Below are 17,911 nucleotides of genomic sequence, written 5' to 3'. Positions count from 1 at the left end.
GGGGGGGGGGCGGGACTCACTAGCTACTGATTGGATAATTTTCCTGGAAGCTTGCTTTTGAACCAAGGAAAAAGTAGACAATCAAATGAGTTGATAGTTTATTAATTTAACCACTCATTCAGTTAGCCGTTTATCCAATAAATATTCACTCACCACCTACTATTACCACTGGTAATAATTTAATAATATTATTTGTTTATTGAGCACTTAGGGAATGGTAAGGTCACCACGCTTAGAACGTGCCTGGAGTGATACTGCTCATTTCTCACGACAGTCCTGCAGGCTACCTTAACTGGCCTCAGCTTTAGGTGCTTTCGTCAACCAAAAATTCTATGCAAATAAAATTGCATTTTTCTTAAACAAAAACATGTTCTATATAACTGAAGTCTTTCATTTATTTATTGGCCTTTCCTCCTCTCTCATTCCACTTCCTGTGAATTGATGAGGTTTTATTACATCTCTTCTTTAATCAAGATCAAATGGTCTATGACATTGCTCTGGCTTTTCTGTTTATTGGGGTTGAAGTGGCGCCCGGCTGACACCGATGGGAAGACATTGCACTCCCAACATCCCTGGTGTCCGAGCTAGATTGATATTCACTCCCAACATACACTGAACACTTTATTTTCCAGACACACAATTGAGCCAAGGTGCTATATAAGTCACATAAATAAGTAAAGCCAAGGGCATTTCTGTCCTTATTGAGCACATGGAAATAGAGTTAATTTTCTCTGGGCTCCAGCTGAATGCTAACACTCACCAGGAACGTCGGAAAGAGAAAGGAAAAAAAGAAGATGAGACACAGAGAAAGACTGTCTTGACTCTTGAAGAATTTAATTAGTATGAGAGCCAAGAATAAGCTGGAAGAATGGTTATCAAGAAAGTATAAAGAATGGGAGAAAATTAATATTTCTTGAGATTCTACCATCTACCAAAGAAGGTGCTAGTCCAGTCATCAGAAGTCCCTGGGAAAGCTTGTTAAAACATAGATTGCTACCCTGTCCCCCAGAGTTTCCGATTTAGATCGGGGACAGAACTCAAGAATTCATACTTCTGGTAAGTTTCCAAGTGATGTTGATGCTATCAATCTAAGGACCACAGTCTGATATCCATTCAGAGTTGCAAAAATGTGCTAAATACATCTATTATCTCATTTAAGTTTACCAGGAACACTATAAATTAGGTCTCATCCCCATTTTGTACAGGAGGAAAGCAAGAGTTCAGAGAATTTTCAGAATTTGCCCTGGGTACACAGCTCATGAATGGCAAAGCCAAATGTTGAATTTTGATCTGCCTCACCCCAAAACCCATGATTTCCCCCCTATTTCAAACTTATCTCAAATGCTTCCTGGAAAAAGTAGACCTAGAATATTATCTGAGCTGGCCCATGTTGTCAAAATCTCCAGGGCTTGGGAGTAAACAAGCATGGTGACATCATTTAGGATCACATGCTACTATAATAATAAGGTGGCTAACTGAATGGTTTGGAAAAGATCCAGAATGTAGGAGTCAATGGCCCGACCAAAACTACCCGGTTCTTTGAAGCTAACCCAGAATGCAAAAAAAAAAGACTCCAGACGACCTACCCTCCCCATTTTCTCCTTTCATAATGACAGAGTCTGGTTACAAATCAGATTTTCATCTGTCTCCCTTCTGCTCCCCATAAGCCTCCTGCTGCATGAATTCAGCACTAAAAACAATTCTATTAAAATGTGCAAAAGCAAAGACTTCAAAACTTAAATAGATTTTCTCATGTGAACAAAGGAATTCTGTCTTCCTGTTGATTTTTGCCTCCTAAAAGTCTTTAATTCAGACGCAAATTACCAATGTAGGAAGTGAGAGGAAATATCACTATAGAGTCTACAAAGATGAAAACGATGGGGGCACCCAGGTAACTTTGGCACTGAAGCATCCCACTCTCGATCTTGGCTCAGGTCATGATCTGACAGTTTTATGAGTTTGAGCCCCACACTAGGCTCTGTGCTCGTGGTGCAGCGCCTGCTTAGGATTCTCTCTCTCCCTCCTTTCTCTCTGCCCCTCCCCTATTCATATGTCTGTCTCTGTCTCTGTCTCTTCCTCTCTCAAAATAAATAAACAAAAATTTCAAATATTTAAAGACATTAAGGTAAATTTCTGAACAACTTTATGCCATAAATTTGAAAATTGAGATGAAATGGATGAATTCTTTGAAAGATACAAACTACCAAACTCACTGAAGAACAAAGAGATAACCTAAAAATCTATTAAAGAACTTAATTTATAGTTTAAAACTTTTCCATCAAGAAAATTCCAGGTCCAGATGACTATACAGGGAATTCTACCAAACATGTGAGGAAGAAATAATATCAATTTTATAAATTCTTTTGGAAAATTGAACAAGAGAGATTACTTCCCAACTAATTCAATGAGGCTAACATTGCACTGAAATGCAGACTTTAGTTCAAAATTAAAGACTGTACTTAAGGGGAGGAAAATATCACAATTTGGTAATGTTAGCCAATATGGAATCCTGAGCTTCATAGCAGCTCCAGGGAATAAGCAAGATTCATTCATGTCCCTGTTTTGCAGATAAGGGATTGGTTGGAAAAAGCGTTGACTACACGCTTCTCCTCCGGTAGTAGGGAAGGCAAAGATAGGACACCAAAAATAAACTATTTCACAACTTCCATGTGAATGAGGTTAGAAAATGTTCAAAGTCACCAGAGAATGTTAAAGAGGGTTCTTAGAGTAGGACCCCAGAGATGGCAATTCACCCTATGGGAAGGTTTTTAAAAACTTTTTATGACAGGGAATTTCAAACTTATCTAAGGGAGGTAGGATATACTGACCCCCCATAACCCACATCCAACCCCAACCAATGACCTGGCCTATGCGTCCAGATCTTCATTCATTTCCTCTATCACACATTATTTTGAAGCATACCCATCGTGCCATTTTGTTCATTAATATTTCAGTATGTAGCTCTAAAACAGGACCTCTCAATCTTAGCACTGTTAACATTGAGGCCAAATAAGTCTTTGTTGTGAGGAGCTGTCCTGTGCGGCATCCATGGCCTGTACCCACTAGAAGCTATTAACACCCCTTCTCCTCAGCTGTGACAACCAAAAATGTCCCCAGATAGTGCCAAGTGTCCTAGAGAGAAGAAGCTCAAAACTGAGGACCACTGCTCTAAAATATGAGGACTCTTTTTTATTTTGTTTAAACAGTGAGGGTTTTTTTTAATGTTTATTTTGAAAAAGTATGAGTGGGGGAGGGGAAGAGACAGAGAGAGAGAGAGAGAGAGAGAGAGAATCCCAAGCAGGCTCCACACTGTCAGTGCAGAGACCTAACCAAGGCTCGGCTCTACAAACTGTGAGATCATGACCTGAGCCAAAACCAAGACTCAGATGCTTAACTGACTGAGCCACCCAGGCACCCCAAGAAGAGAACTCTTGTTGAATCTAGTGGGAGTTCTCTTTGCTTCTTGGATTTTCATGTCTGTGTGTTTCCCCACGTTAGGGAAGTTTTCTGCTATCATTTGCTCATATAAACCAACCCCTTTTTCTCTTTCTTCATCTTCTGGGACTCTTTATGGTTCGGATGTTATTCCTTTTTAATTAGTCACTGAGTTCTCTAATTCTTACATCGTGTTCTTTTGCCTCCTTAGTTTCTGTCTTTTTCTGCTTCATTAGTCTCCATAATTTTGTCTTATACATCACTGATTCCCTGCTCTGCTTTATCCATCCTTGCCACCATGGCATCCACTCAAGATTGCATCTCAGTTATAGCCTTTTTAATTTCATCCTGACTGGATTTTACTTCTTTTACCTTCACAGAAAGGGATGCTATGCTTTTTTCAACCCCAACTAGTATTCCTATTACCATGATTCTAAATTCTAGTTCAGACATAATGCTTATATCTGTGTTAAGTCCCTGGCTGTCATTTCTTCCTGTTCTTTCTTTTGGAGTGAATTCCTGCTAAGTTCTGTGGCTCACATTATGCCAATTGTGTTAATCCTCAGATCAATTTTCTAAATGTGCAAATGGTTTGGTGCTGATCTAGCTGCGTTTCAGGGATGAGAGAAGCAGAGTACTTCCATGCTGCTCTTCCATCCTGGCCCCTCCTCCCCAAGATGAGAACTCATTTTAAAAATACAGCTGTCATACTATTATCACATAGAAATAATTAATAATATTCCTGAGTGTAATTAAATATCTAGTGTTCAAATTTCTAATTGCCTCATAAATGTTATAAAGTACATTCTTTCCAATACATTTCTTTTTTATTTTCATTTTTTAAAATGTTTTATTTATTTTTTTGAGAGAAAGAGACAGTATGAGCAGGGAAGGGTCAGAGAGAGGGGGAGACAGAATCTGAAGCAGGCTCCAGGCTCTGAGCTAGCTGTCAGCACAGAACCCGAGGCAGGGCTCGAACCCATGAACTGTGAGATCATGACCTGAGTCAAAGCAAGATGCTTAACTGATTAAGCCACCCAGGTGCCCCTTGATAGTTTTTTTAAAAATAAGAATCCAAATAAGATCAAAACACTGTGATTGATTGACATCTCTTTTAGATATCTTTTATTCTATAGGTTTCCTTCCATTATTTTATTTTATCATTTATTTATTTTTTTCCCTAAAGAAAAGAGTCCATTTGACCTATAGAATTTCCCACAGTCTGGATTTCACTGATTACACATTCATAAAGTAGTTTAACTACCTATAAATTGGTAGTGGGATATTGAAGCTTGATCAAATGCAGGTTCTACTACTTTAATGTGACATTGTGTTCTTCCATGGGGCACCTGATATAAATAGCCACTGATGATCAATAGCATTCTAATTTGATCATTCTTTCTCCATTTATTGACTGAGTTCTTCCATAAAGGAAAATTTTTCCTGAGAAGCAATTGTTTAAGATTAGTAATGGCCTCCTGCAAAACTAGGACAATTTATGATTCTGAAGCTTTGTCCAAACTCAGGATAAAGAAAGGCAGCATTAATGCTGATATCTGATATGGGCATGTGTTTAAACAGTTGTAGTAATTTTTATCCCTAATCTAATTTCTTCCCTATTTTAGAACTGAAGACTCAGTAGAAAGAAATAAGACCATTAAGAGTGGCTTAGAATGTGCTGATTGTGACTATGGAGTCAGGGTGGTCTCAGAATCAAAGTGATTCTTTTTCTTGTTTGTTTCTAATGATAATCCCCACAGTTGGCAATATGCATGGAATACCACTTTGGGATACTGGTTGTGAGAATGTAAATTGGCACTGGTGTCCTGAAGGACAACTTGATAATATGTAACAAAACCTTAAAAGTTTGCATATCCTTTGACCTAGAAATGCTACTGCCAGAAATTTATCCCAGGGATGTGCAGGGAGATTTAGCCAAGATTGTTCATGGCGAGTCTGTAATAATGAAACATTCAACAACCTAAGGGTTTGCCTGGGGGGAGGGGAGGGGAGCTAAAGGCAGAGTACTATCCAATTGATGACCTTGCAGTCATTTGAATATTACAGAATACGTAAGGGTTGGAAAGACGTTCATGGTATATTACTAAGTGGAAAAAGAACAAATCTGAAGTAGTATATTCAGGAAATCTCATTTTCTATTTTTAAAAAAATGAATTTATGCATATAAATACATGCATGGGAAAAAAGGTACATGCATGGTAGATGTATCAAAATATTAAGTTAATATTGAATTATTAATATTACCCAATGGTAAAATTAGGGGTCATTTCTATTTTCTTGCTTTTGCTTATATGATTTGTCGAAATTTCCTATAATAAGTAATTCACATATTTTAAAGGAAAAAATTTTAATAACAAGTACTTTTAGGGTTGCCAAATGAAATACACCATGAGACATACTTACCCTGAAAAATTATTTTTTATCTAAAATTAAAATTTAAGGAGGCATTCTGTATTTTTATTTGCTAAGTCTGACAAGCCTACTTTTAATTCAAGTAGCCAAAGAAGAGGGGCCTGGCTGGTTCAGTCAGTAAAGCATGTGGCTTTTAATCTTGGGGTAACTGGTTTGAGTCCTGTGTTGGGGGTAGAGATTACTTGAGAAAATAAATAAATAAAATGTTTTTTCGAAAGTAATTAAAGAAGAAATTGGGGTCTTGATCCCGACATGCTGGCCCCTCTGAGGACATGAGAAGAAATGATTGTTCTAACTCTTTTAAGACAGGAAATAACATTTAGCAGAATAAGAAGAGATCGGTTTGGAAGCTACACAGTCCTTATCTGAATATGAACTCTACTGTCCCCACCAGCTTCCCCATTCCCTGCCTCTCCCCAGCCCCACTCACCCCACAATAGGTATGTCCTGGGGACCAGTTACTTGTCTTCCCTGAACCTCAGTAATAATGCCTGTCTCGCAAGGATCACACGAACAGTGTGTGACAGCACTTTGTAAATTGCAAAGTACCAGGCAGCATGTTATTATTGTGTTAGTAAATTACACACACAAGGACATGTTGAGCAGGAACAAAACATCTGCCACAGATGACTGCAGAATTGTTCCTTGTAGCAGATTTTTGATGGCTCTCTGAGGTCAAAACAACTCAAGGTTTAGTCACTCTGAGACTGAACCCATATATTACCATCTATCCACATTGTTCTTACAATCCTATTTATAGATGCACTGATCACTTAACATTGTGGGAATACTTTGCCGCAAGTCGGTTGCTAAATTGGTTGGCGAGCAGCAGGCCACGAGTGGCTCAGAGGAAGCCTGTGTGCTTCACGAGTTTGGCAGCTCCTAACTCCAGGCCCTCACCTTGTCCTCACACACTAGTCGCAGTCACCTTGGAAACTGCCCTATTCTAGATGCAGAGCACAGAATGCACTGGCTGGCATGGAATTAATCAGCAGCCGCTTCTCTCCTGGTCTGTTATTGACAAACCATCAGTACCTCTCAAGCCACTTTCGGGAGGATCCACTGTGGGGTTTCAAGGCTCTTCCAGGGGAAATTAACACCAGAGCTTAGGGGTTATGGAAGGACAGGAAAACAAAATGAGGGAGAAAGAAATTAAGGGAGAAGGAAGAGGAAAGGAGGGAAGGAAGAAGTAAAAGAAGAAAAGGTCACAGGGAGGCAAATGAGATTATTATCCTATTTTACAGATGAGAAAACTGAGACCTAGCAAAGTCACACAACCGGTAAATATCAGAGCTATATTTCAAATGCAGGAGAAATAAAATCCCTGGAGGAGAAAAAAAAAATCCCCTTAGGTGACTGACTTCTCCAGTGTTCAAGACAGTTTCTGGTGGGAATCAGACACTCTGGAAATAGTGCCTCAAAAATGCAACGGGTGGCATGAGACAGATCAGGACGCAGTGAGAGGCGGCCATCTGCAAGCCAGGAAGAGGGCCCTCACCCAGAACCCAGCCCTGATCTTAGACATCCCCGCCTCCAGAAATGTGAGAAGTAAATACCATTGGTTAAGCCTCCCTGTCTGTGGTATTTACGTATACCAGCCAGAGAAGACTAAGGCATGGTAATTCCATAGTGCACTTATTAAGTGCCGAACTATTTTCCACAGCAGCTGCACCATTTTCTATTCCCACCATCGGTGTGTGAGGAGAGAATGCCAGTGTGGAGTCCCACCAGCCTCAGCTTCAATCTGAGCTCTGCCACTGACAAGGCTGAGTAACCTCCTCACATAACTTCCCTGGCTCTCAATTTCCTCTTTGGCAAAACAAGGGTAATAGAGTTGATGAGGATTACATGGATGACATAGTGCATGGCAGTGGTTTTGTGGCTGTTGCAGAGAGAATCATGAAATCTCAGTATGGGAAGGGGTCCGACAGGCTCAATACATAATTTTATTTCCTGGATTATCACAGCAGGATTCCACATCATGCGTCCTGCCAGAATGTCCCCATCGCTGCTCACCATGGGGCATTAGGGCAAGAACCCTGGACACCGGCGTAGCTTTTCCCAAGTGGGTTTTTGGTAACTTGGCTTTCACAGAGTATAAATAAGAGTTATGAAGAGAGAAAATGACTTCTGAGGTCAAATAACTTTAGGAAACACAGGGTCAAAAACACTAAAGCCAGTTCCTCTCCTGCAGGACTTCTCAGAGCATTGAGCAGGGTTGTATACTTTGAAAGCTCCAATGAGGAATGGAGATTGCACCACTTCCTCAACTTCCCTGTCCTGGGAGACCTTTCCAAGCTGGACAAAATCTGCATCAAGAAACGAGGCATCTGTCCCCACAGGGCACAAACCACAAAGAACCACTAAGGTCGCCCTCAGCCATGAGTTCTGAATACTCACTCTAAACCAGAGCATTGCAAAGATTTTCTCCTTTGCCACTTTGTCCCAAACGACAATTTAGAAACTGCAGCCACCGCTGCTCCGCAGTCTTCCTTAGTGTCCCCATTCATCCCTGCTGCATGAAGCCAATCTCAGAGTGCAAATTCGGGGTGTTAGATAATCCTCAGTGGCTGAGAGAAGAGAGTCACCTTGCCAGGCCTGAGGAAATCCGCCCTCCCCATTCCCATCCTGAAGCAGGTCCTGGATGAAAGTGGGAAGGCAACGTTTCCCTTCTCGGCCAGGTTTTTCAACTGCTGTGTTCAGTAAATTTCCAGAGAGCTCACTTTCTCGAGTTCTGCGATTGTCCCTTCGTAAGCTAATGCACCTTCTTAAAACTCCGTAAGTTTGGAGGCCACAACTAAGAGATATGAGGAAGGGTCAGGATCTGGGACAAACCAAAAGACTTAGTAATTTTTTTGAGACAGTAGGGAAGGGGCTGGAGGCATTGTTTCAGAAGACCTGACCTCCAACATTCACATGTAATGAAATGAATGCAAATAATTCACCACCTTCTGTTGCCACTTCCAGAATGGTGAATAATTCCATCTCAGCGACCAGATGAAATGACTCTCACTTCACGTCCAATCTTGCCTTGAGTCTTATTCTCGGGGGCTTTTCCTGAACCCTGAACTAAAATGAAAAAGATGGTCCCAGGGTGACCCCAAGACAGGAACACTAGCACCAGCGACTCTTCATTAAGCACTTGCCATGTGACAGATGCATGTGGTCCTGCAGCCAGCGAGGAGAGCCAACTGCACACACATGAATAGGGCTGGGATTAATCCTAGCCAGCCCCAGGACCTCCACCAGCAGCTCCTCCAGACTGCTCAGCTGGAGTCTGGGACACTGAGCAATGCCTGCAATGTAAGGAATCCATCCACCCGACCCTTATCAACCCAGGCAGAAGGCAGCAGCTGTGGGTGAAGCCTTTGAGAAGATGTGCTCAAGTATGAAGCTGGAAATGGGTTTGTCTTTCACCAACACACTCGCACGGAGCAGGCACTGGAAGTAGCCAGAAGCAAGGCCGGCTGAGCTCTGCAGGTGCGCAACGCGGACCTCTGCGTGGGAGGCGGGGGCAGCGCGCGCGTCTCAGGCCTTTGCATGCCCTTGAATCTTCAGGGCATCGGAGCAAGTGGGCTGAGAAGAGAAGCACCCTGCTGTGGCAGGTTAAAGGTCACCTGTGGCGTGGCTGTGCCCCGACAGGCTGGGTGATCTCACCAGATCATTCCCGTTTTCTGACCTCAGCCTCCTTGTCAGCAAAAAAAAAAAAAACGACCCAAAAATCCAACAGGGCTGTTCTAAATCTGTTGATTGAGATTTTTTTTTCCTTCTTGCAATAAAATTCATGTAACATAACATTTGTCGTTGCTGACATTTGGTGCATTCCCTGTGCTGTGCAAATGTCACCACTGTCTAGTCACAAGGCATCTTCATCATCCCAAAAAGAAGCCTGTACCCGTTAAGAGGTCACTCCCCATTCCTCCCCTCCCCCCAGCCCCTGCCAACCACTCAGCTTCTTTCCACCCCTGCAGACTTGCCTGTTCTGGACATTTCATATAAATGGAATGATACAATCACATGGCCTTTCATGACTGGCTTCTTTTGCTGAGCAGTCAGTGTTCACGAGGTTGGAACATTTATCGGCACTTCATTTCTTTTTAAGGCTAAATAATATTCCACTGTAGAGATGTCCTACTCTTTATCTACTCATCAGTTGATGGACATTTGAGTTGTTTCCACCTTGTGGCTTTCATGAATAATCAAACGTTTGCATGGTTGTGTACAAGAACCTGTTTGGGAATCTGTTTTGAATTCTTTAGGGTATATATATCCAGGAGTAGAACTGCTAGATCATGTGATGTGATGGACCAAATATTTGTGTCCTCCCAGAAGAAGACCTAAGCCCCAGTACTGTGATGGTATATGGAGGTGGGGCCTGTGGGAGGTATATAGGTTTAGGTGAGGTCATGAGAGTGAGGCCCCCATCATGGGATTAGCGCCTTACAAAAAGAGGAAGAGATCAGAGCTCCTTCCAAACCCCCAGGTGAGGATCCCTGCACTTGCAGCCAAGTGCAAGCCAGATAGAGGGTCCTCACCAAGAACCTAGCCCTGATCAGATTCCCAGCCTCTAGAACAGTGAGACATAAATGTCTGCTATTTAAGCCCCCCAGTCTACGGTGTTTTGTTATAGAAGCTCAAGCAGACAGAGACACATGATGATTGTATGTGTGAGTGTTGAAGGAACCCCGAACTATTTTCCACAGTAGCTGCGCTATTTTCCATTCCCACCACCAGTGTGTGAAGGTTCTGTTTGCTCTTCAACCTCACCAACATGGGAACTCGTTTAAACAGGGAGGGCATTTAGTAATAAATTATTTCTTCTGGGGCGCCTGGGGGGCTCGGTTGGTTAAGGGTCCGACTTCAGCTCAGGTCATGACCTCACAGTTTGGTTTGTGAGTTCAAGCCCCGCCTCAGGCTCTGTGCTGATGGCTCAGAGCCTGGAGCCTGCTTCAGATTCTGTGTTTCCCTCTCTCTCTGCCCCTCCCCCACTCCTGCTCTGTCTCTGTCTCAAAAAAAAAATTAAAAACAATTTTTTTTAAAGGAGGGGCATGCCTGGGTGGCTCCTCAGTTAAGTGTCTGACTTTGCCTCAGGTCATGATCACACGGTTCGGTTTTCGAGTTCAAGCCCAGCATGGGGCTCTGTGCTGACAGCGCAAAACCTGGAGCCAACTTCAAATTTTGTATCACCCTCTCTCTCTGCCCCTCACCCACTCAAGCTCTGTCTCTGTCTCAAAAATAAACAAACATTAAAAAAAAAACAAACCTACTTCTAATGAAATCTTTAGATTAAAAAGAAACTGTTGGGGTGGAGCTGACAGCACCTCTAAAAAGCCCTAGGGCTCTAAGAAGAACGGAGTGAAAACTGTAGCTCCAGATTGGTTTGTTGGATTCTTCCTGGCTTCGAATCCAAAGATCCCATCTTGACCTGCTTCCCAGATCCATCCAGGTCCTTGGAGGTTTGGCTCAGAGAGGACTCGCCCCATCCCCATTCTCTGCTTCCATCGAAGCTCCGAGGTTGCAGCGCTCTGCCAGATGTGTATGGGGCCCATCTGTGCAAGAATCATCTGGTTCTCGTGAGAATGAAAATTCTGGGATTCCCACCCAGACTTATAGAATGGGAATCTTTTTCAGAAGAACTCTAGTGTTTGCATATTTTTAACATAATCCCAGATATATTTCGATGTCCCCAAATTTGAGAACCACTATCCTGGAAAGGGCTGAGAGGTGAGGGAGCCGAGGGTAGATGCCTAAGTCAATCAGGCCAAAGAGCTACTATCTTGCTGAACTGTGGTGAGCTTCCTCCTCTGGTCTTTAAGTGAGAGAGAGGCACTGGGTTTTGCTTTGAGATCCAAGTGCCAACTGCGCTCCCCAAAGGTCACATAGGCACCACCTCTTTCCCACAGGACTCTGAAGTTCCAAAGGATAAGGACCCTCTTATGCCCCTCAGAAACTGTGCACAGTGTTTAAGCATTTCCAAGTGCTGTTATTTTTTTAATGATGGTTATTATGGTTATTATGGTTATTTTTTTGAAATTTGAGAATATAGCAGATCAGTCATAAAGCAATGACTATTTATGCAAGTTTCAGCAGCGTTAAGCAATGCCTTCCTTGTGCTGAGAATCAACATTATTTACTTTGGGAATCTTGCCCAGATTTCTGTTAACTCATTCACACATAGTTACTCCTCCCAGCCTTGTGACTCAGTGAGGTTTTCCCCAGCTGGGGCGAGGAAAACTGTTATATACAGACCCACACCAATTCAATGAGCTCATCAAGGATCATCAAAAGCCCCCTACTCCAGTTACACCCCCAGCACAGAAAACCCCTCTTCAGTCTTTGTGGGACTCCTCCAAGAATGAGTAACTCCCTACCTGTTTGGGTTATCTATTGCTATGTAACAAATCTTGCTGAAACGTAGTGAAGTAACACAACAACCATTTTATTAGTTCTCACTGGTCTTTGGATTGACTAAGCTCAACTGAGCAATTATGCTCCATCTGTTGCCTGTTGAGGCTACAGGCATCTGGGGGCTCAAATGGGCTGAACAATCCAAGCTGGTGCACCCACATGGCTAGGCGCTGAGCTGGCTGTCAGCCGGGAGCGTAGCTGGGCCTCTTCATGTGGTGTGGGCTTCCCACAACTCAGCAGCTGGCCTACAAGAAGGAGTATCCTAAGATCAGATGTTCCAAGAGGGAGGAAGTGGTTCAAAGCCCTGATTGGGATTAAACCCTAGTTCTAAGGCCTTGGACAAATTACAGAATCTCTTAGAACCTAAACTTCTCCATCTACCACATGAAGATAACGCCTTTCTCATCAGACTGATGTGAAGATTGAGATGATATATATGAAGCTCTCCACACAGTGCTCCAAAAACAAGACTGAGTTATGGTCATGGACACACACCAACACCTAACCCTGGGACTCCCTGGATAGTGCACGCTGGATCTCTCTCCACCTTTTCCTCCCAGGCTTATACAGACTCACCATTTGCCATCTGTCATTTGAAGAAAAGAGGGAGTTGCTCTCTTTGATGGGATCCTGCCAGTCTGATGCAGAGATCAGAAACTGACATGACTCCTTGGAATATATCTAAAAGAGGGGAAAAAATCTTAAAAGTATTCAAAGATATTTGTAGAAAAATGTTCCTTGCAACCGTGTAAGTAACATGCTACAATAACATGCTATCAAACTAAATGTCTGTCAGGAGGGGATGAGATATGACACATTTACAGTCTACTGGGTGGCTTTTCCTCTTAGGGCATCTAGGACCTGACCATCCTCCCTCTGAGGGGGAGACTCTAAGACAGGAACAAACACTCCTGCTGTTCAGTACAGGGGCAGAAGGGAGCCAGATAGGCCTACACATGCTTCCTGAAAGGCAATGTATAGATAACGTATAAGCTTGTGAGCTGAGTGTGGCCAGTGAGATCCTCCTGCCTAAGGCTTTGCCCACAAAGGCACGGGGACAGTTAGTGATTTTCAAGACTGCGATGTTGGCAGTAGAGCCTAGATTCCAGTGACATATAGGTAAGTGTCTGGTGGAACAGAGCTGCCTTGCTGACCTAGACATCTCAGTCCGGAACTGTTGTATATGAGAGATATAAACTTTTATTCATTAAGGCCTCTCTACATTGGGCTTTTTTTTTTTTTTAATAGCAGCTAAGCTTATCCTAGTTATGGTGACTTTAGAATATGGTCACATTCCTTCCAGTGACAAGGAGAGTCTATGTCCCTTCCTCTCAAATCAGGGCAGGATTGTGAGCACTTAGATCAAGGGACTATAGTGAAAGTAACTCCCAAGGCGAGGTCATGAAAGGCCACACAGCCTTCTCCCTGCTTACTAGGCCACTGGCTCCTGAAGCCACCTGTAAGAGTCAGACCGCCACAGACTGCCGCGCTGTGAGGAGGCCGATAGAGAGAGGCCACCTACAGGCCCTCGGGACAAAAGTTCTAACTCAGCCCAGGATTCAGTCATCCCAGCCAAATCTCCAAAACTAAATGAAGCAGCTTCCAGATGATTCCATTACCGTCGCCCTATACCAGCTTTTCATCTCACTCCTACGTTGAATTTTCCCAGCTGAGGCCCCAGACATTGTGACTTCACCCCTGCTGTATCTCGTTAGAATTCCTGACCACAGACTATACGAGCATGTCCTACAGTAGCAAAGAAAACACGAAGCTAATATAGATTCTGTGGGCTATCGTCTACCCTTACAAAAAATTCCTCTTTTGCTGATTCAGTTAGCCAGACTTGGTTGCTGTTGTTGCAATCAAGAATCTTGATTGGGGGGCTGGAGGGGGGGGCTGACACCCCGGTGTCTCAGTCAGTTAAGCATACAATTTCCGCTCAGGTCATGATCTCACAGTTTGTGGGTTCGAGTCCCACATCAGGCTCCACACTGTCAGTGCCTGAGATTCTCTCTCCCTCTCTCTCTCTGCCTCACCCCCCCATAAATAAATCAACTTGAAAAAAAGGAATCTTGATTGGTAGATATACAATGAAATACTCAACCATGCTTAAACTGATGCAGCTGTGTAATAACTGTCACAGAAAGATATTCCCAATGTAGTTTTAAGTGAAAATGGCAGGTTCTAAAACAGGTACAGACTAGTTCCATTTTTGTAAAATAAATGCTTTTTGCATAGAATTCTAGGATGCAATGTACTAAAATGATGCAGTATTGTGCTTAGGTGTTGGAAATACAGGGAATATTTTCTCGTGCTTATCTGTATATTCTAATTTTTTATTAATTAACATCATTGCACAATTACTTGTGTAATTTTGTTAATTAAAAAAAACATTTTGAAAAGTAAAGCCAACATTATAGATCAAGGAAATTGACAGTGCTTGGCACACCTCTCCACCTCTGGGGATTTTGTACATTCCCCAGCGAGAAACCCAAAAATACAATCTTTAGGGAGTATGATGGCCCCTAATAATTCCTCCTCTCCCTATAAACATATGCTGTTTCTCACATCAAGAAGTAGTGTTTTGGGACATTGGCTGGCTCAGTCTGTAGAACATGCAACTCTTAAACTCAGAGTCATGAGTTCAAGCCCCACATTGGGCATAGAGATTACTTAAAAAAAAAAAAAAAAGTAGGGGCCCCTGGGTGGCTCAGTCAATTAAGCATTCGACTTCGGCTCAGGTTATGATCTTTCAGTTCGTGAGTTCAAGCCCTGTGTCGGGCTCTATGCTGACAGCTCAGAGCCTGGAGCCTGTTTCGGATTCTGTATCTCCCTCTTTCTCTGCTTTTCACTGCTCACACTCTGTCTCTTTCTCAAAAATAAACATTAAGGATTAAAAAATATATTTTAAAGGAGTATTTAGTTCCGCTTAAGTCTAGGCTGTTTCTGTGAGTCCTTTGGCCAAGAGAATACAGCATGTTTGAGGATTTCTGATCTCAAGGCTTAGGAGAACTGGTAGCTTCCAGTTCCTCCCTCTTACTTGCTTGTTCTTGGGATGCTCCCTCTTAGAACCTTGCCCAAGCCATATGGGGGAGAACGAGGACTCTCCTGTTGGCAGTCTCAGCTGAAACCCTAGCGAATAGTCAGCACCAACTGCCAGCCGTGTGAATTGAGTCATTTGGAATTCTAGCCCAACTAAGCCCCAGATGACTTCAGCTCCAGCCAATAGTCTGTGGGACAGGAGAACCATCCACCTGAGCCCTGTTAACCTACCCACTCAAGAGAGGCACTAACATGGTGATTGCTTTAAACCACTGACTTTGGGAATAATGTAGCAGCTAGTTTCCAAGATGTCTCCAATGATCCCCGACCCCTGATGTTCACACCTTTGTATAGTCCCTTTGCATATCATACCAGGACTGCTCTGTGTGACAAACAGAATACAGAAGTGATATGTGGTATGTTACTTCCAAAATTAGATGATAAAAGATCTTGTTGTTTCTGTCTTAGTCACTCTCTCAGATCACCCTTCATGTTGTGACCAGTCCCAGGGAAAGAAATCTCCATAAGGTGAGATAATTTGTCATCAGGTTGCCAGGACTTTTCTGGTTTTAGACTGAGAGTCTCATCCTGAGAACCCCCTCAGTCCTGAGCAAACCAGGATGGTTGGTCATGCTACATTCATGGCAAGGAGCTGAGGTCTTTGGACAACAGTGAGCTAGAAACTGAGGTCTCCTCCCCCAGCTGCTTGTGATGTGCCATCTTGGAAACAGATCCTCCAGCCCCACTCAAGCCATCAAATGACCACAACCCCAGCAGACCACTTGACCACAACTTTATAAAAGACCCTGATCCAGAGCCATGCCAGCAAGTTGATCCCAAACTCCTGAAGCCCCAGAAACTGTGTAAGATAATAAGTATGTGTTATTTTAAGGTGCTAAATTTGGGACAATTTGTTAAACACCAGTAGATAATTTACACAGGTGGCCTACACCCAAATAGGTAACAGAAGCAGGGCGCATGTTCATCTCCACCCTGTTCAAAATAGCCGTGATGATCTTTCTTTTGAGGATTTCCTTTCCCTTCCTGAAAATCAGCCTGAGGGAATTTTGCTTCTAGAATTCCTGAAGAGCAGTGCTGGGCAGGGCCCCTTCTTGCTGCTGGGGAGCTCAGTCCAATTCTAATTGTCTTCCAAGCTTTAACAATGAATCCCTTGGGCTTGCAAAGTTCTCTCACCTCTCCATTTCCAAGTGCTCTCTGAGGCCATCCTGATTTCCCAAAAGGCCTGAGATGCTTACCTGGGCTGCTTAAACAGCCTTCTCTGCTGGAAAGTGTCACCTGATCTCTGACAACATGAATGTCTGCATGCAGAAAACAATGCATATAGTCTGCCGAACATGCAGATGGGTTTGTGAGGGTCTGGGATACTTGACCTAAAAGTTTTTCCAATCAGGCACCAACATAGTAGAGATTTCACCTTTGAAGTGTGACCAACTCACTTGAGAGGGCCAGTTTATTCACCAGCACCTTCTTTTGGATGGGTTTTGAAGACATCAAGAGCAGTGGGAAGTTAGTCCAGGGGAGCACAACGGGTTAGTAGGTACCTGAAAAGCCTCTCTTGGCTCCCCCTTCAGTCTAGTGTGGGTTTAACCGACTGTGTCTACAAGCAGGCTGTGGGATCCACACATGCAGGGCACCCAGCACATCTGCGTGAGCCCAGAGACACAAGGGAAGTAGACACAGATACAAGTCACACGTACCGAACCACTAGTTTCCTGGAGCTGCCATAACAAAGTACCACAAACTGGGTGGCACAAAATACCAGAAAACTATTCTCTTACAGTTCTGGAGCCAAAAGTCCAAAATTAACGTGTCAGCAGGTTTGCCACCTTCTGGGGCTGTGATCTGTTCCATGCCTCTATTGTAGACGGTGGTTCGCTGTCCATCTTTAGCATCACCCCAATTTCCTGTTCACATGGCAGGCTCCCTATGTCTCTCTGTGTGTCCAAATTTTTTATCCTAAGTGACCTCTTCTTAACCTCATCATCTACAAAGACCCCATTTCCAAATAAGGTCATATTCACAGGTACTGGGTGTTAAGACTCCATTTTGGGGGGGAACACAGTTCAAACCATAACACTGAGCATTTAGTTACAACAGGTCATATCCATGAGATGCCAGCCATTTGCTATAACAGGCATTTTATATATATTATTCTTTTTTTTAAAATAGTTTATTGTCAAATTGGTTTCCATACAACACCCAGTGCTCTTCCCCATAAGTGCCCTCCTCCATCACCACCACTTCTTTTCCCCCTCCCCCTTCCCCTCCAACCCTCAGTTCATTTTCAGCATTCAGTAGTCTCTCAAGTTTTGCATCCCTCTCTCTCCCCAACTCTCTTTCCCTCTTCCCCTCCCCCTGGTCCTCCATTAGGTTTCTCCTGTTCTCCTGTTAGACCTATGTGTGCAAACATATGGTTTCTGTCCTCTGCCTGACTTATTTCGCTTAGCATGACACCCTCAAGGTCCATCCACTTTCCTACAAATGGCCATATTTCATTCTTTCTCCTTGCCATGTAGTACTCCATTGTGTATATATACCACATCTTCTTGATCCACTCATCAGGTGATGGACA

The 17,911-nt window shown here is 43.2% G+C and overlaps 2 long non-coding RNA genes across 2 annotated transcripts in view; one reads left to right on the top strand and one right to left on the bottom strand.

Moving 5' to 3' along the window:
* Positions 1–17,911, top strand: part of LOC115292268 — a 54,303-nt gene that overhangs the window by 33,653 nt on the left and 2,739 nt on the right. The window lies entirely within an intron of this gene.
* The window catches only part of LOC115292266, a 14,455-nt gene continuing 8,830 nt past the window's right edge, over positions 12,287–17,911 (bottom strand). The window contains exons 2-3 of the long non-coding RNA XR_003908888.1: positions 12,853–12,957; positions 12,287–12,521 (exon numbers count right to left, since the gene is read on the bottom strand). This is a non-coding gene — a long non-coding RNA (uncharacterized LOC115292266). The remainder of the gene's footprint in view (positions 12,522–12,852; positions 12,958–17,911) is intronic.

Source organism: Suricata suricatta, chromosome 5 (genome assembly GCF_006229205.1).
Source record: "Suricata suricatta isolate VVHF042 chromosome 5, meerkat_22Aug2017_6uvM2_HiC, whole genome shotgun sequence".
NCBI lineage: Eukaryota > Metazoa > Chordata > Mammalia > Carnivora > Herpestidae > Suricata > Suricata suricatta.
This window is presented reverse-complemented; position numbering and strand designations above follow the sequence as displayed.